At 33.3% G+C, this 21436-nt stretch overlaps 1 long non-coding RNA gene across 1 annotated transcript; it reads right to left on the reverse strand.

Annotated features, from left to right (window-relative positions):
- Positions 1-4337: 4337 nt before the first annotated feature.
- LOC115965989 lies at positions 4338-9634 on the reverse strand. The gene is made up of 5 exons (XR_004086244.1): positions 9249-9634; positions 9097-9168; positions 8584-8771; positions 5904-5941; positions 4338-4562 (listed from the first exon to the last, which is right to left on the reverse strand). It is a non-coding gene; the product is annotated as an uncharacterized LOC115965989 (long non-coding RNA).
- Positions 9635-21436: the final 11802 nt, after the last annotated feature.

Here is a 21436-nt window from a genome sequence, read left to right on the forward strand (position 1 = left end):
TCAGCCCTAGCCTATTAAAACGTGTAAGATTTTATGTTTTGCCTTAAGTATAAAAGGCAAACCCTAGCCACGTTTTTTTGGTTTCTCTATTTTGCTATGTGTGTGAATCTCTTGTGAAATCTAGAGGTGGTTGCCTTCACACATGCTTAGGATTATCAAGAAGAAGATTTGATTGAGAACTTGATGATCATTCAGTTGCTGCACTAAGGAGTTTAAAGAAACACAAGCGGGTGTGCTTGTACTTGCTAGAGAATCCAAGAAAGAAGGAGTCTGTGGTCTTGGAGCTTGCACGTGGTGGTGTCAGTAAGTTTCTACTGGTGGGTAGTAATAGGATGTTAGTGGTCTAAGTCCTATTGTAAAACTTTGATTCTTTCATAATGAATTCAGGTTTACCTTGAGGATAGCTATGTTAAATCCTCCCCAAGTTTTTACTGGTGTGGTTTCCTAGGTCATCATATCATTATGTTTTTTATTTTCCGTTGCTATGCATGATATGATTATTTGATTGTGATAACCTAGATCTAGAATTTAGACTAAGTAAAACTTACCTAATTAACTAGGTTAATTCAATTGTGTTTTAAGAGGTCTAAAAACATGCAAAATAAATTCTTTGTGATTTATGTAGCAACTAGTCGTAGATCCATGTGATGGGTAAGAATATATATTTTATGAGATGTGATATAATGTATAATTTATTCGCTAAATTTTATTGTAATTAATTTGTTCTCCCTAAAAATTTAACAATTTTTTAAAAGTAATTACTATTTACAAATATATAACTTTATTATTTTTTGGTGTTTTTTAAAGTAGTCTATATTCTTCTAATTATTTTTATTATGCATTATATTTTCTTAATTTATTTTGGTACAACTAAAATTTTTATGGGGTTGGGGGTGTGCAATAGATATGGGGCTTACCATTTACTTACTAAAAAGTGCCATCAAAGTTGAGAAGATTGTTATTAATCCTCGAACTCCGGCTCTGGTGAGTACCCTTAGGAGTTTGAGACGACTGAGAAAAATGAAGGACCGATAGAATGTGCCAACCAGCTCAAGAAAAATCAACCTCAAGGAGCTGAATTACTTATACTTTAATCATTGTCATTGATATTAGTTTAATTAATTGTTAAGATGTGATGATTGTTTTTTTACTGTTTTCATTGTAATTACTTGAATGATGGGCAATATGAATTGCAATAGCTACTGTGTGGTTTCAGCTTTGGAAGAAGCTTGACTTTTAGTTGTAAAAAGTTTTAAGCTAGAAGTTGTGTGTAATGTGGCCAAGGATATTCCAGTGATGTATGCACTTTCCAAGTTAATCATCCTGGCTTAGTTGACCAGCTAAATTCAATGAAGAACATAATATTGTCCAACCTCTTCATAGAACATCCTCAGGTAAGACAATCCAATATATATATCATATATGAAAATACTAGGCTTGTCATGTTGTCAACTCGGGCACCACTTCAATCCATACCTTCCCAAACACGCACATTACCAACACATAATGTTTATCTATGCATCCGGATTCCAGAGAATTAGCTCATGAAAAATACACGTTCATATGAACATATTGTCATAAGCTATATACACAAATCATACACATGGATGGATACATATTATGATGAGTTATTAAGTAAGATATCCTAGATATGAGTGTGTTAGCTGGCAGAAAAAAAGAAAATGAATATCATTTCATATAATATATAGAATGCTTTAGCATTGAAGTGACTCAGGTGTAGGCTTGAAATAGGAGATATGAAAGTGTCCTGTGCATATTCACAGAATTGCTTAAGAAAAAGGGCCAGCCCTATACTGTAAAATAAAGTTATATTGCTTAATAGAACCAGCCCTAAACTGTAAAATAAGCAAGTAAATGTTTTTAAATTTGAAAAGTCCCTTGATTATGATGTTTTGTCATAAGGTAAGCTAACCTTAACCCTTAGGCTTCTCCATTGTTTTCTATTAATATTGAAGCAAACAGGGCTCTTGAAATATAATTTCAGTGATAACAAGGAAACATCAATACCCTAGACACCTCGATTCTAGAGAGAGATCTATACAACTGTCCAGACAATGAAATTGGCTTATTTCAATTTTCTTTTTATCCGCAGATGAAGTGTCAAGACATCTGGTAAAGTAAGAGGATAACACCCTTGTATCACTACAACAAAATATATTTTCAGTGACGAAAAAATTTGTCACTTAAAGTCCAGTTTTCTAAGGACCTTTAGTGACGAAATTAGACTATTAGTGACGAAACTCATTTCGTCATTGAAACCCCGTCACTAAAAGTCCTAGCGACGAAAAATTTCATCACTAAAAGTTCGATTTGTTTTTTTTTTTTTTTTACTTCTAGCGACGAAAACGTTTCGTCACTAAATTTTTTCCTAGCTAAAAACACTATTTAGTGACGAAAATATTTCGTCACTAAAAACACTTTAGTTTATTAAATCATATTTAGTGACAAATAATTTCGACACTAAAACTATGTTCGAGTACATATAATGACGAAAAAGTTCATCACTAAAACTATTTTTAAGAAAATCTAGGCATATATAGTGACGAACGAAAATATTTCGTCACTAAAAACACTTTAGTTTATTAAATCATATTTAGTGACAAATAATTTCGTCACTAAAACTATGTTCGAGTACATATAGTGACAAAAAAGTTCATCACTAAAACTATTTTTAAGAAAATCCAAGCACATATAGTGACGAAAATTGTCGTCACTAAAACCATTTCTTACAAAAATTTTGCTACATTTAGCAACGAAATATTTTGTCACTAAAACAACTTTTTGTTGCTATATTTGTGATGAAAAAATTCGTCGCTAAAACTTATTTTCTGTTTTGATTTTTTTCATAGCTTTGATATTAACCTGTAACTTGTCATTACATTATTAAAACCTCACATTTGAATAACACATTTATTTCAACAACACATTTATAAAAAAAGATCCATACATTCCACAAGTAAAAAATAAAACAAGTATCCAATTCAAACTCCTTCCATACAATAATTGTTTGCAATACATACAATGACTCAAGACGTTTTATAACAATACAAAAAGGGTAGTATAATATAATTAGAACTAATGGAAGATGTCCTCATATATCTTCAAGTAATGCCAAAAGTAAATCCCTTAAAAGCCACCAATAAGAAATCTACACAAATATAAAAACAATACTACATTAAAATCGTAAAGTAAAAACACTAACTATGTTATAACTTGAAGTTGGGTCAATTGCTAAAATAAAGTACTAACCAAAAAATGGTTTAACTTGAAGTTGAACCACCCCCATAAGTAAGAGCATCATCATAACCCTTACTCCTCAAAAAGTTAAGAATATTCTTTTGGACCTCTTCTTGCTTAGCTCGCTCCTCTTGGTCCTTAGCTCGCTCCTCTTGGTCCCTAGCTCTTGCCTCTTTGAGCTCAATTATCTCATTTTCTAACTGTTGGATATACTCTACCAAGGAATTAGATGAGGCAGTGGTTACTAGAGAAGAGAAAGGTCTCATGCCAAGTCCTTTTACAATACCGGACTTCTTCTTAAAAACCAAATTTGAGATCTCTTGTGTAAGGGGAATTGCATTAGGATCTTGACAATAATCTGCTTGCATTTTGAGAATATTTTCCTATCATTTGAAAGAGAGAAAAAAAACAAACAATCACAACATTAATACTACATATGTTATAGCTTTACAAACATGATAGGAATAGAATGATAGGAATGGAATGATACACATACATATGTCGCTTCATCCTCATGGTGTATCCACATACACTGCAACAAAAGTGAACTATGGTGACAAAACCTTTCGTCACAATATGTCCTTATTTGGTCACTAAATACATATGGTGACGAAATGGTGACGAAACAGCATTCGTCACCTAAGCTCCGTCACAGAATGTATTGGTGACGAAAATGTTTCGTCACTAATATAAAAATGATAGGTGACGAAATTTTTTTGTCACCAAATAAAAAATGATAGGTGACAAAAGTTTTTTGTCACCTAATATTTTTGTCACTAAACCTTATTTTCAATGACGGAACATTTCGTCACCAAATGTATTTTTTTTCCCAATTTCAATCGATTAGGTGACGAAGTTTTGCGTCACCGATTTATTTTAAGTTCAATAGATCAGGTGACGAATTCTTTTGTCACCAATTTCTGGTTATAGTCAGATATGGCGACAAAATTTATTGTCACCAATTTTATTTTTCAATTAATATTCTTTACATTTACTTAACATTACATTAACTTGTTCATTTCTAACCAAATCCATAAAAAAAATAATAATAATAATAAAAAAGAATAAATAAACATCCATTCATTTCTAACCAAATCCATAAAAAAAACATCCATACAATCTAAAATTGCAATAAAGATGTTCACAAAGTAATTACAACCATTTATATACAAATGATGTCTTAGCTTCCAAACTTTACAGAAACTATTTGAGTTCAAGTAGTCCACAAAAGCTATCGTTTTGCCACCAATATATTTGAGTTCAAGTAGTCCACAAAAGCTATCGTTTTGCCACCAATCCTATATCTACACAAGTATAAAGGAAAATATATCAATAAAAAATTTGACTGCAAACCTATATCCCTGATAAGATGTACTACAACAACAAAAAGATTATTATTAGTAAGACAATGCAGAAAATATCCACAGAATACCCAATAACAAACTAGACAAAATAATCATAATGCAACATCATATGAAGCCAAACTATCAAAGAAAGAAGACCCACAACATTCTCATCAAATAAAAACCAAACCCACATTACAAACCATGGAGAAATCATAAAGAATGCAGAAAAATCCCAATTAAAACAAAACAAATAAAGTGAAATCCAAAACAAAAACCCAGCCACCATCATAAACACGAACCCAACCACCACAACGAATAAAAAATCCAGCCAACACTATTAAAAAAAAAAACTAGCCACCACCATTAAACAAAAACCATAGCCACCACCATAAACAAAAAACCCACCACCACCATTATACAAAAAACACAGCCACCACCATTAACACAAAAACCCAGCCACTACCATAAACAGAAAACCCAGCCATCACAATAAACAAAAAACTCAGCCACCACCATAAACAAAAAAACCCACCACCACTATTAAACAAAAAACACAGCCACCACCATTAACACAAAAACGCAGCCACTACCATAAACAAAAAAGCACAACCACCACCATTAAACAAAAAGCACAGCCACCACCATTAACACAAAAACCTAGCCACTACCATAAACAAAAACCTAGCCACTATCATAAACAAAAAACCCACCACCACCATTAACACAAAAACTCAGCCACTGCCATAAACAAAAAACCCAACTATCACAATAAACAAAAAACCCACCACCAACATTAAACAAAAAACTCAGCCACCACCATAAACAAAAAACCCACCACCAACATTAAACAAAAAACTCAACCATCACAATAAACAAAAAACCCACCACCAACATTAAACAAAAAACTCAGCCACCACCATAAACAAAAAACTCACCACCAACATTAAACAAAAAACTCAGCCACCACCATAAACAAAAAACCCACAACCACCATTAAACAAAAAACACAGTCACCACCATTAACACAAAATCACAGTCACTACCATAAACGAAAAACCCAGCCATCACAATAAACAAATAACCCACCACCAACATTAATCGTCATATAACACCATGCAAGCCACCTGCTTGCTCCAAATCAACAACCCACAAATATATCAAGCATCACCAATTTCATTAAATAAGTTTAAATAAGATTTTCAATTCAAATCAACGTGTAAAATTCAATTTAAGTTTTAGAAGACAAAACTCTAGAGCAAAAGAATCTGAGACTAGTCTTAAAAGACCAAAAATCCTTACCTCAGCTTATACTTGCAGAAAGCCAAGTAAACTCAGCCCTGCACAAATGAAAGTTCAACACAAAGTTTAATGGTCATAAATAATTATAATAAGTCATAAGGCTTAGTTGGCCAGCACAAGAAATCTATTTACTTTTGAAAGAAAACGTAGTTGGGGGAAAAACCATTTAAGTGGGTAAACTTTGGTTACAAAAAAGAAATTGCACCAAAAACTCCATAAGCAGAAAAATGTATACCAAAAGTTTAGCGCCTGTTTGGCAGCCCTACTCAAACACAAAACTACACATTTTAAACAACATAATACACTTTTTCACACACTTTTTCACCCACACGTATATCAAAAACACTCAAACTAACTCACCAAATAGGCCCTTACAATCCAAAGAAAAAAAAGGAGAAACAAACACTTAAAAGCAATCATTGCTAGGGGTTCAAGTGATAGCTCAATGGTAATGGCATCCTTTGTAGTGTCTCATGTAAGTTGTTCAAATCCCAGCTCTCCCTCCCACCACTATCTACCTAACCCAAAAAAAAAAAAAAAAAAAAAAAAAAAAAAAAAAAAAAAAAAAAAAAGCAATCACTACTGATGGTCTTGAGGAGCTGCAGAGAATTTGGGCGTACATGATACTGGTGTTGTTATTGGATATCCTGTGGAATTCAGCATTTTTAGGGTGGAAGGTGTTGTTCTCAATCACAAGGAGACTTAACAGCAAAGAATTTTTCACTTCACTTATTGGAACCTAGACGAAAATATGTTCCTTTATTTTCTGCATCAGTAATTCCACTAGAATGTCATTTTAATTTACTCAAATTGGTAGATATTGAAATCAAACTTTACTTGATAGGTAAGGACTGATGATCAAAGTAACTCAAAATGAGAAATAGAATAGAAATATGGTCATGCTAGCCCATCTCCATTATCATTTATCATATACTTCTTTTCCATCCCAAAAGAAGCAAGCAGGAAATATAGAGACTCACTTCACTGATACATGGGTATACATATGCTAGATTACAAAAAAAGCAATATCAGGAATGCGAAAGAGGATTAGCAAAAAAAAAAAAAAAAACGAAAGGTATAAATATAAATATTTTTTTAATACGACAAGCCTCACCGAAAAATGAACAAACAAACTTGTCTAGGTTCTATTCAACTTGAATTATCATCACCATCATCGTCATAAAGTTAGTTCTGCCAAACTCATCAGTCGGGTTTAGGTTAACGACAAAATTAAGTGGATGCCATGCCCAGTAATTAGTTTACCTTGCTTTTTTATGTTTTAACTCGTGCCCTCAATTCAAGGATTCATGAACAAGAATTGAAGACCAAATAAATCTATATATATATATATATATATATTGGAAAAGGAAAAAAAAAAAAAAAAAAAAAAGAGATGTTATTCCATGAGTTTAATAGTATTTGGGTATAATATTCTTAAGCTGTGCACATGATGCATGTCAAAAAAAAAAAAAAAAAAAAAAAAAAAGAGAGAGAGACATGCTTTGACTTTACAAATCAATTATATATATATATATATATATATATATATATATATTAGCATAGAAGCAATAAGATTAGTTTTTTTTTTAATTAAAAAAAAAAAAACCCAAAAAAGGTTTCTTGGTGTAATTACGCTTCTACTTCTAACTACTCCAAAAAGGTAAGAGTTTGAATTTAATCCACCAGCACCCCATATGGGGGTGGCCTCAGCTTGACTCCCTCCCCCTTTAACCAGGAAAAAAAAAAGTTATATAGAAAGATAAGAATTTCATGCAGACTTTCGAGATTAATAGCTACTGACATTTTATTACTTAATGTGAGGAATGTAATTGGGTGGCGTCAAGCATGAAAATCTCATCTGGTTTTTTTAATTATCTTTTGCTAATTATATAAGTCTATTCAAAATTCGTATAATGATTTTAATTATAAGAATGCCAAGTTTAAAGATTGTAGGTCCCATAATAAGAGCACATCTATTAGGGGGAAAAGTGTAGACCTTAACTTAAATAACTCGAGTGCATCAAATCTAAACTCTGTTTTATTTTTATTTTATGGCTAAGTATAAACATTGACAATTTGACAATGACAACGTCCTCAGCCCCAAAGTAAAAAAAAAAAAAATATATATATATATATATATATACTTTTAACAGCTTTGAGAAAAAAACTGATGTTCCATTTCTGTGTATTGAAAAATCTAACAATACAAACATTGGAATTAAAGTGTAGGGGTAACTCCAAACATTAATATACATTTCTTATCAAAATCAAAGTGCAAGGGGACACTCATACATAGTTTCAGTATGCTAGATTCCTACTGAAAATGCTGAAAGACATTTCTTCAATGCAACACCATATTATTATTCCTCCCATCTTTCAGAATTTACTTCAAAATAACGAAGCATGCACCTACATGGATCAGAACAAGGATAGGACTAAAAATATAATAAATTAACCAATCTGAGAGGTTTTAGTTTTGCAGTGCCACTCATTCCAATTCAGTACTCTCTAATGTACACATTTCGTTACCAAATCAGTTTGTCCCATCTATTAGAAATGAGTCATTACACATGATTTTAACCAGTCCAAGTGCTTACTAAAAAGGGAGGAAAAGGCAAGAAAGAAAATATACATATTATCACAAGCATATCAAAGAACTTGAAGAAAAGTGCATCCTTACAGAGAAGCAAAGGTGTTCAGTGCCCATAGTCATCCATTCCTCAAAGACTTTATGTCCTATTTTGTAGAAAGCCTTTGGTGCAAATCATCAGCCAATGCTTGCCTCAAGCTCTCCCCGTGATAATAAAACGACTTCTCAGCGTCAAGTACCCTAGGTGAACCCCCAGTCTTATCCGGCTCCCTTGCAATCTGACACAAATTATGCAATCAGCCTCAAAAAAAAAAAAAAAAAAAATTTAATCTTTAAGGTCCCAGAAAAACCCAGATTCAGCACCAAACAAAAACTAACAAAACGCACAAAAATTAAACTTAAAAATCTAACATATTAAGTCACAAAATTGCATTTATTTAATAGACACATTTATGCACACGCATGAAGGGCAAAAAATTATAATATGCAATGTACAGAATCCATAATGATATACATAGAATTGCTGTTGAGTTTAAATATTATAAAATCAATAGGGATTGTTGTTCCATATCTCAAAAAATCAATAGGGAAAGACTCCATTACCTTCTCCAATCCCAAAATCTATGTCCTAAAATTAACACCCTCTCTAATCCCAAAATCAACATCCTGATAATCCTGAAAGAAGAAAAAATAATCCACAAAGTCACCAAGTTTAACATGAGAGAGAGAGAAGATTGATGAGAGAGAGAGCTTACCAGCCTTTTTGAGAGGCTGAGAGGCGTGGGTTTGTCTATGGGAGGAGAAAGAGAGAGTAACAGTGTTTTGTTTGCACAAATAAAAAAGAGAACGAATTAAGAACAGTATTTAGATGTTATTTTGTAGGTTTTTCTTTTAAGATTTGTTCACATGACTTTTTTCTTATGAATAGAGCTTATAGAAGTGTATTTTTATAGTTAAGTAGTCTCGTGAAAAAAATTTAAAAGAAGACTTAAGAAACAACACTTAAAAGTATTATACATAAATTTTATCTAATAAAAAAATTAAAAAATTTAGAACCCGCCTAAAAATTGGGCACCGCGCAAAAAGAAATCAAAAAAATTCACTACGCGCTGTTTACAAACTGAAGTTACTGAACCACTACCTTTAGTTTACAAGCTACGTGCTTCACTGCTTTGCTAGTCTGCTGGTGCTAGTTGTATGCACAACAAATCAATGAGAGCCACATCTTTATTTTTTAGTTTTTAATATAGAATCAATGAGAGCCACATAATTGAATTAAGATGCACCATACTTCGACACATCAGCTAGACATTATAATAGTTTGTCAGGCCATCCTCTGCCTGACGTACATATGAACCCATACGTTTTTCATGATTACCCTAGGGATACACTTAGGAGACCTGGTTATTATGAAAGGATACATGGTTATTATGATAGGCCAATATATATATACATGGTTATATATATATATATATATATATATATTCTTTTATTCACATAAACCTTTAACTCTTAACTTAGTCTAGGTGCCGCATATATATATATATATATATATTTAAATTCTTTTAGCCGAGTTTGTTTGTTATTTATTTTGAGATTTCCTAGGTTGATGAATATCATTACTCATTATTATAGCCTTGAAGATATATATTGGAAGTCACGTGGAACTTATCCCTACAATCCAAATCATATCCATTAGAGCATCCACACCAGCTCATGTAAATTTATCATCTATTTTACACGAAAAAAACTACTTTTTCTATTTTACACTATCACATTTCTAAAACACCCACATCAGGTCATCTATTTTACAAATATATTTTAATTAAATAATATTATTTATTGTTTTTTTATTATTAGTTATTAAAACCGTTTTTCTCTCTTACCTCACCCATTCTCTCTTTCAGCTCACTCACCAATTTCCCTCTTTCCCTCACCCACTCCCAGACCCACTCCTAGCTCACCCGTTTCTCTCTCTCCCTCACCCACTCCCAGCTCACCGATTCAGCTCGCCGCCGTCGTTGCCTCAGCCACCAGTCGATTCGGCCTTCCTTTCGCTTTCTCCCTCCCTCTCTCCTCCACAACCGACCCTTCGCCTCCCACCTCCAACCGACGACAGCAATGGAAGATCCGGCAACAGCAATGGAAGACCCGACGGCAGCAGTGGCAGCAGATCGGGCGGCAGATCCGGCTCTGTTGGGCTGGGTTTTCCGGTGGGTGTGTACTGTTTTTGGGTTGGGTTTCCCAGTGAGTTTTAATTGATTTTGAGTTGGGTTGATTTTTGGGTTTTTGTTGATTTTGGGTTGGGTTGATTTTTGGGTTTCTGTTGATTTTGGGTTGGGTTGATTTTTGAGTTTCTATTGATTTTGGGATATTTTTCTGTGCTAGGTTGCGGTGTTTGGTGGTGGCGCTGGGTTTGGTGGTTGGGTTTGTTGTAGTTTGGTGGTGGCGCTGGCGCTTGGATATTCTTCTTCTTTGCCACGCTAGTTTGTTGCAGTTTGATAGAGGAGAGAGAAAAAAAGAATAAAAAATTATTTACACATTGAACAGTAACCATGCATATATGCACGGTTACTGTTCATATACACATCCGGGTGTATATTTTACACATCTTTACACCCACTGATGTGGGTTTTTTTTGCCTAAAATGTGTAAAACTTGCACCTTTTTTCTATTTTAGAGGACTTTACATGAGCTGATAAGGATGCTCTTACTTGCAAAGTCGCCCCCCCCCCCCCCCCCCCCCCAAAATAAATAAATAAATATAATAATAAATAATAAATAATAAATAGAAAGAAAGAAAGAAAGAGGGTGAATCTTTAACATAGAAACTAACTCTTGGCTTTTAGATATTTTTCAAGAATTTTATGTGCAATCTTTTACTCTCAAAAGTTCGAAGTTCAAGTTTCCAAGTTAAATAACATAAGGTTAGGTTTGTGTCAAAAATTAGGTATACTAAATCAATATGAATTTTTATGCACATAAAAGTAGATTGTACAACCTCTTGAACTTTGAGGCAGTAGCCAAAACACCCCCTTAACTTTTATTTTAGAAAATTTGCTCCTTAAACTTCACACAACTGCCAAATAGAGCCATCTCTTAGTTTACTGTTAAACCCACATTAGTCAATCATGTGACAAGCACATGTAAAGAGAACTCACCCAATTTATTGAGCAAAAGAGAGAGAGAGAGAAAAAGCAGGTTCGCTAGCTCAGGCGTTCATCGGAAGGGAGAGAGGATCTCTAAAATGAGTGGTGGCATCACCGAAGTTTGATCTCTAGCCACCATTATTGGTAGGAATGGGGTCCAAAGCAACCGTTATTGAATTCATATTTTGAAAATGCAACCGTTGGATTACATGTTCTATATGGTCTTAACATACATGCCAAATTTCATGCCACTCAGATGTAATTTCCCATTCGATCCATAAACTCATATTTTATGCATTATTTTAAACTACTAAAACTTGAATCTAGACAATTGATTGATGACACGGCTATTAATAGGTGATCACCTTGAAATTTTGTAAGCATAAAAAATATATGAAAATAATATAATCTAATGGTAGAATTTTCAAAATTCACATCGAATTAAGAAAGTTGGGTTCAAGTTACACCTGACGTAACTCTAAAAAATGTTACACCACCCAATAAGTTATTATTGAATTTATATTTTGAAAATCCAACCGTTGGATTACATGTTCTATATGGTCTTAACATGCATGCCAATTTCAATGCCAATCGGATGTAATTTACTATTTGATCTATAAACTCATCTTTTATTCATTATTTTAAACTATTTAAACTGGAATCTAGACAATTGATTGATGACATGGCTATTAATTTTTGATCACCTTGAAATTTTGTAAACATGAAAAATATATGAAGATAATGTAATCTAACGGTAGATTTGTCAAAATTCACATCGAATTAAGAAATATAGGGTTGGGTTCAAGTTACACCTGACGTAACTCTAAAAAATGTTACACCACCAAATAACTTATTATTGAATTTATATTTTGAAAATCCAACCGTTGGATTACATGTTCTATATGGTCTTAACATTAATGCTAATTTTCATGCCAATTGGATGTAATTTACCATTTGATCCTTAAACCCATCTTTTATGCGTTATTTTAAACTACTAAAACTTGAATCTAGATAATTGATTGATGATATGGCTATTAATCTTTGATCACCTTGAAATTTTGTAAGCATGAAAAATATATGAAGATAATGTAATTTAACGGTAAATTTGTCAAAATTCACATTGAACTAAGAAATATAGAGTTGAGTTCAATTTACACCTGACGTAATTCTAAAAAATGTTATGTTGCCCAATAACTTATTATTGATATCATATTTTGAAAATCCAACCGTTGGATTACATGTTATATATGATCTTAACATGCATGCAAATTTTCATGTCAATCGGATGTAATTTACTATTTGATCTATAAACTCGTATTTTATGCATTATTTTAAACTACTAAAACTTGAATCTAGACAATTGATTGATGACATGGCTATTAATCTTTGATCACCTTGAAATTTTGTAAGCAAGAAAAATATATGAAGATAATGTAATCTAACGGTAGATTTGTCAAAATTCACATCGAATTAAGAAATATAGGGTTGGGTTTAAGTTACACCAAACGTAACTCTAAAAAATGTTACACCACCAAATAACTTATTATTGAATTTATATTTTGAAAATCCAACCATTGGATTACATGTTCTATATGGTCTTAACATGCATGCCAATTGTCATGCCAATCGGATTTAATTTACCATTTGATCTTTAAACTCATCTTTTATGCGTTATTTTAAACTACTAAAACTTGAATCTAGATAATTAATTGATGACATGGCTATTAATCTTTGATCACCTTGAAATTTTGTAAGCATGAAAAATATATGAAGATAATGTAATCTAACGGTAGATTTGTCAAAATTCACATTGAATTAAGAAATATAGAGTTGAGTTCAATTTACACCTGACATAATTCTAAAAAATGTTACACCACCCAATAACTTATTATTGATATCATATTTTGTTGGATTACATTTTCTATATGATCTTAACATGCATGAAAATTTTCATGCCAATCGGATGTAATTTACTATTTGATCTAAAAACTCATATTTTATGCATTATTTTAAACTACTAAATCGGATGTAATTTACTATTTGATCTAAAAACTCATATTTTATGCATTATTTTAAACTACTAAAACTTGAATCTAGACAATTGATTGATGACATGGCTATTAATCTTTGATCACCTTGAAATTTTGTAAGCAAGAAAAATATATGAAGATAATGTAATCTAACGGTAGATTTGTCAAAATTCACATCGAATTAAGAAATATAGGGTTGGGTTCGAGTAATACCTAACGTAACTCTAAAAAATGTTATATCACCAAATAATTTATTATTGAATTTATATTTTTAAAATCCAACCATTGGATTACATTTTCTATATGGTATTAACATGCATGCCAATTTTCATGCCAATCAGATGTAATTTACCATTTAATCTTTAAACTCATATTTTATACATTATTTTAAAATACTAAAACTTGAATCTAGATAATTGATTGATGACATGACTATTAATCTTTGATCACCTTGAAATTTTGTAAAAATTAAAAATATATGAAAATAATGTAATGTAACGGTAGATTTTTCAAAAGTCACATCGAATTAAGAAATATAGGGTTGGGTTCGAGTTACACCAGACGTAACTCAAAAAAATGTTACACCACCCAATAAGTTATTATTAAATTTATATTTTGAAAATCCAACCGTTGGATTACATGTTCTATATGGTCTTAACATGAATGCCAATTTCCATGCCAATCAGATGTAATTTACCATATGATCTATAAACTCATCTTTTATACATTATTTTAAACTATTTAAACTTTAATCTAGACAATCGATTGATGACATGGCTATTAATCTTTGATCACCTTGAAATTTTGTAAGCGTGAAAAATATATGAAGGTAATTTAATCTAATGGTATATTTGTCAAAATTCACATCGAATTAAAAAATATAGGGTTGGGTTCGAGTTATACTTGACGTATCTCAAAAAAAAGTTACACCACCAAATAACTTATTATCAAATTTATATTTTGAAAATCCAACCGTTGGATTATATGTTCTATATGTTCTTAACATTCATGCCAATTTTCATGACAATCGGATGTAATTTACCATTTGATCTGTAAAATCATCTTTTATGTGTTATTTTAAATTACTAAAACTTGAATCTATATAATTGATTGATGACATGACTATTAATCTTTGATCACCTTGAAATTTTGTAAGCATGAAAAATATATGAAAATAATGTAATGTAACGGTAGATTTGTCAAAAGTCACATCGAATTAAGAAATATAGGGTTGGGTTTGAGGTACACCAGACGTAACTCAAAAAAAAATGTTACACCACCCAATAAGTTATTATTGAATTTATATTTTGAAAATCCAACCGTTGGATTACATGTTCTATATGGTCTTAATATGCATGCCAATTTCCATGCCAATCAGATGTAATTTATCATATGATCTATAAACTCATCTTTTATGCATTATTTTAAACTATTTAAACTTTAATCTAGACAATTGATTGATGATATGGCTATTAATCTTTGATCACCTTGAAATTTTGTAAGCATGAAAAATATATGAAGGTAATTTAATCTAACGGTATATTTGTCAAAATTCACATCGAATTAAGAAATATAGGGTTGGGTTCGAGTTATACCTGATGTAACTCTAAAAAAAGTTACACCACCAAATAACTTATTATTGAATTTATAATTTGAAAATTCAACCGTTGGATTATATGTTCTATATGTTCTTAACATGTATGCCGATTTTCATGACAATCGGATGTAATTTACCATTTGATCTGTAAACTCATCTTTTATGTATTATTTTAATTAAATCTAACCCAAACCTAACTCAACCAAATTACTATGGGTAAACCCCAACCCACCCAATTACCCAATAATTAAAATTACCAAATTGCCCCTAAAACTTGCAAATAACCAAAGTACTCCTAAAATCCTCTAAAATTGCCGAAATGCACACTAAACCTAAAAAATGGCCAAAATACCTCTAAAATCATAAAATTACCAAAATACCCCTAAAACTTAAAACATTACCAAAATATCTCCGGAAACTAAAAAAAATAGGTGACGAACACTTAGTTTGTCACCAAAAACACCTCCATCTTAATATTGGATAATGAATTTGGAATTTCGTTACCTCCAGTTAGTCTTTGGTTAAACAATAGGTGACGAAAATTTATTTCGTCACCAAAAACACCTACATCCTAATATTGGGTGACGAATTTAGAATTTTGTCACCTCTGGTAAGTCTTTGGTGATGCGAATACTTCGTCACCCTAGGTTTGCCTTTTTTTCATGACATATAGTGATGAAATAAATATTTCGTCATCAATTTGTACTTCTTTGGTGACGAAATATTGATTTCGTCACCAATTGGTACATCTTTGGTGACGAAATATTGATTTCGTCACCAATTTTAAAATTTTTATAATATTTGGTGACAAATTTTTCTTTTCCTCATTAAATGTTATCATCTGGTGACGAAATTGTTTATCCTCACTAGATTTCGTCACCATAGCCCACTTTTGTTGTAGTGATATTTGTATTTGGATTGAAATGAACATCTTTGAAGATTTTTGCCAATTCAGGAACTTGACCATCATTATTATTTGTCTGATTAATTAACATTCTAGTGTTAGATAGATATACTTAATTAATCACAACATGCAATATACTAAGGTTTAAGAAAGTGAAAAAATACGCACATCCTCATCAACCCTAACAGCAAGTGCCTTTGTCCCGCATCTATGTTTGCCTGAAGTTTTATTCCTATTTTCAGAGTTCTTTATTGATTTTTTCTACTAAACAACATTCAAAATAGTTATTAGATCACGAATAAAACAGTATACATTTACTTCATCTAAATATTAATTTAATCAGTTGACAACGTAATATAGTAAACATTGGATAATAATATACGCATAAATAATTTATCAGCCAATCCTCATTAGTCCATCTCTCATCAATGAGTTCAGTCCACTCTTCAGTGTGGCATTCATTTGTGGGTGGCTTCTTGCATAGTCAGCACCATGAGATTGCTTAAGCTTTTTATAAGCCTAATGCAACTTGCTGGAGTTGGAACTCAATAATCATCCACATTTTGTATTTAATGTTTTCGTTACCAAGTTGGAATCTCCTTCTAGCTCAAACTGATCCTGTAAAATGAAGTGTATATGTATTATAAAAATATATTATATGAATTAGACAAGTTAGACGTTATCAATATAAATTTACCGCGATACTTTGAAGCACCACATCTCTAGTAGCAGCATCAACATTTTTCCAATTTTTCACGTTGTAAGTGGACAAATTACTTCACACTTGTACGCCAATTTGATTAACAAGCTTGCACGCATTCTTTCAACAGGAGTATCATACTCTGCAGCTATACATACTAGCAGCTTACCATTTTTTTCAACAAGTTCTCGTACTGCTATACCACGTGTTGTTCCACGGGTAGTTCTGCTAGCAGATTCTATTTAAACATTATTAATGTTAAAAAATTATACATTTCATGTACATTATAGCTAAATTAAGTTAAGTATAATCTCAATAGTAAAAACATGGTGCAATTGTAATTAAGTATGTTCTATGTAATTACCAGTCATGCTAGTTAATGCCTCCGCACTAGAAGAACTTTGGACGGAAGGATTTGCTTCTAGAGGTGTTTCTGTAGATTGGACCATCGGGATAGATGACTCACCTCATGCATAATGTATTCTAACATCAAAGTCTATAAGCTACTTAGATAAAGTTCTATCTCATTCATGAATGCACAAGTCTATATTAATACTTAAACAAATATACATTGCACACTCAAACACTCCCAATATTTGTTTAAACTACCTTATAACACCATGCAAGCCATCACTTGCTCCAACACAACAACCCACCACAAAACCAATCACAAACATCACAACTATAATGCTTACAAGTATTGAAATCAAATAAAATACTATTCACACATCTAATTAACAAGGTTCATTCACATTTGCAAAAAATGAAAAACAATCCCAATATGTATTTAAACCACCTTATAACACCATGCAAGCCACCCGCTTACTCCAACACAACAACCCACCACAAAACCAATCGCAAACATTACAACTATAATGCTTACAAGTATTGAAATCAAATAAAATACTATTCATCACATCTAATCAACAATACTCATTCACATTCGCAAGAATTGAAAAACACTCTCAATATGTATTTAAACCACCTTATAACACCATACAAGCCACCTGCTTACTCCAACACAACATACCACCACAAATCCAATTTCCAACATCACAAGTATAGAGTTTTTAAGGTTTTCAACTAAAATTTACTTACTTTACTCAAGCTAAGCTTACAACTTTTAGAAAAAATCCAAAGTTATTACAAACAATGTGTATTTAGCCTACAAAGGAAAAGTTAAATTTGTAAGTACAAAAGTTAAAGAAAAGCTTATAAAAGCTCATTAAATACCAGAACCAAATCCTAGGAATCAATTAGAAAGGGAAAAAAAAGTAATTGGAATTAATTTGATCTTTAATTAGTAAAAGAATGGTTGAAACACTTCTTTATAAAAATATATATTTTTTAATTTTAAAAAAGACCTTCCTTCCATTTTTCTCAGATTGTGAATTGAATAAGGCCAGAGATACAATGAAAGTGTGTGTTTTAGACCAACAACAAACTTTGATTTGGCTATGCTCACCAAACTTTCATGGAACATTGCTACAAAACCAGGACAACCTCTTTGTATAGCTTTTGAGAAGCAAATATAGTGTCAAATCTTTCCTAGAATGCTACCAAGTTGAGAATATTGTTCTTCCAATCCAACCTTGACATGATCCATAAAAGGGTGGACAAGAAAACTTTCAATCAAACTACTTTTAGATTAGATTATCAAACTTTCAATCAAACTACTTTTAGATTAGAAATATAAACCCACATCAAGTTAAACATAAAATTTCAATCAGAACCATCAGTAACAGTCTTGCTAAGCACACAAATTGATTTGAACCCAACGACAGTACCTTTAAGACACAAAAACAATGATGATCAAAATCAAAGAATTCACCTAAACTTTCACAACACTGACCTTCTCAGCTAAAATCAAGAAAACTTTCAATCAAACTTTCAATGAAAGTGTGTGCTTTATCAAATATCTGTACCAACACTAACTTTTCCCAAACCAAGAGAGTGAGGATCCAAAACTAGAATCATCCAAACAATAAGAACCATAGAAACTAGAATCATATACCCATAAGTACATATATAAGAAACTTTCTTCACAACCATTACACAATAAATATCAAATACCCAAACTAAACAAAAATGCATATACCCATTACTGTATCAAACAAAAAAAAAAAAAAAAAAAACCCAAAGGAACTAGAATCATTAAACAAAAAAATTAACATCAAGCATTAAGAATCATTAAACAAAAATTAACAAAGGAACAGTCGGCGAGCTGAAGCGTCGCAAACCGTAATCTACATAAACGACATGGTAGTAAAGAGTAAAGTGGTATCCGAGCATGTGGGAGACCTCGGTGTCATTTTTGACATCTTAAGGAAATGCAAATTGTGTCTCAACGCCTCTAAGTGCTCATTTAGTGTCGGGTCTGGCAAATTTTTGGGCTATATGGTGACTCACAGGGGAATTGAGGTGAGCCCAGATTAGATCAAAGCAATTCACAATCTGCAACCTCCTCAAAACCCGAAAGAAATCCAGAGACTCATTGGAATGATCACGGCCTTGAATAGGTTTATTTCTCGATCTGCGAACCGATGCCGGCCCTTCTACCTCCTGATGAACAAATGGAAAGAATTTGAATGGTCCGAGGACTGTGCCTTAGCCTTCCAGCAACTTAAAGAATACCTATCTCGGCCACCCATTATGTCTAACCCTGAGGCCGACGAGGTTTTGTTCGCATACATCGCGGTGGCCCCTTACGCTGTAAGCTTGGTATTGATACGAATTGATGGTGGCATACAACGACCAGTTTACTATGTGAGTAAATCGTTATATGAGGTTGAGGTGCATTATTTACCATTGGAGAAGGCGATTTTGGCAGTAGTACATGCCACGCGAAAACTCCCTCATTACTTCCAAGCGCACACGGTCGTCGTTCTAACTCAACTCCCACTCAAGTCAGTACTCCGGAGCGCCAATTACACGGGAAGAATTGCCATGTGGAGCACAGTTCTAGGGTCTTTCGATATTAAATACATGATTCGGACCTCTATCAAGGGCCAAGTCCTCGCTGATTTAATAGCCGAATTTGTCGATCCCCCAATAGAAGCAGTAGCAAAAGAGGAAAACATGGATGGAAAATTGGTTGGCACAATCTTTGCACAAGGAGCCTCACGCTGGAAAGTGTACATTGATAGCGCGGCAAACCAAAGGGGGTCCAAGGTAGGGCTAGTCCTAATATCCCCTGAGAAGATTACCATAGAAAAGTCATTAAGACTAGGGTTCTCAACCACGAATAACGAAGCTAAATATGAAACTTTATTGCAAGGAATGGCCATGGTGCAGAAAATGGGGGGGAAGGAGTTAGAAATGTTCTCGGATTCCAAATTGGTTGTAGGCCAAGTGAAGGGTGAGCTAAAAGCCAGAGATGTGAGGATGCAGGAGTACCTAAGTCAGGTTAAGCGCTTGCAATCGGACTTCGAATTCTTTAACTTGACACATGTCTCTAGGAGTGGGAACACACATGCGAATTCATTGGCCACTCTTGCCACGTCCTCGGAGCAAGGTTTATCTCGAATCATCCTTGTCGAGGACTTGTACAGGGCAGATGTAGTCAAAAAGGACATGGTTTGAATCCATCAAATCAGAGTGAGTCCGAGCTGGATGGATCCCATAGTGAGCTTTCTTAAAGATGATGCACTACCAGAAGAGAAATCAGAAGCCGAGAAAATACGAAGAAAAGCTCCCCGATTCTGGCTGTCCGAGGATCACAAGCTGTAAAAGCGCTCCTATTCTAGGCTATATCTGCTATGTGTACACCCCGAAGCGTCAAAGCTACTACTCAAAGAGTTGCATGAGGGAATTTACAGGAGTCACACAGGAGGGAGATCACTGGCACACAGAGCCATCACTCAAGGATATTGGTGGCCGGGTATGCAGAAGTAAGCCCAAGAATATGCCAAGAAGTGTGATCAATGCTAGAGGTTTGCTCCTAATATCCACCAACTGGGAGGGGTCCTTAATCCCCTCTTCAGTTCTTGGCCGTTCGCTCAATGGGGCCTGGATATTGTAGGCCCTTTCCCTAAAGCAGTAGGAAATAAAAGATACCTGTTGGTCGACACAGACTATTTCACCAAATGGATCGAAGCCGAACCCCTGGCCAACATCAGGGACGTGGATGCAAAGAAATTTATCTAGAAGAACATCGTTACTCGATTTGGAGTCCCTCATGCCCTCGTCTCAAACAATGGCCTTCAATTTAATAGTAAGGCGTTTAGGAGATACTGTTGCGACCTGGGAATTACGAACCGATATTCCACTCCGGACTACCCCTAAGGAAATGGGCAGGCCGAGGCTATTAATAAGGTCATAGTCAATGGGTTGAAAAAGAGATTAGATGATACAAAGGGAAGATGGATGAAAAAGCTGCCACACGTCCTATGGACCTATCGGACTACACCACAACAGTCAATAGGAGAGACCCCCTTTTCGATGACTTATGGGGCCGAGGCTATCCTCCCCCTAGAGACTAGCTTCCCAACGCTGAGAACGGGCACCTTCATTCCAAGTAACAACGACGAACTACTAGGAAGGAGTTTGGATTTAATTGAAGAA

The sequence above is a fragment of the Quercus lobata genome, chromosome 10, assembly GCF_001633185.2.
Source record: "Quercus lobata isolate SW786 chromosome 10, ValleyOak3.0 Primary Assembly, whole genome shotgun sequence".
NCBI classification, from domain to species: domain Eukaryota; kingdom Viridiplantae; phylum Streptophyta; class Magnoliopsida; order Fagales; family Fagaceae; genus Quercus; species Quercus lobata.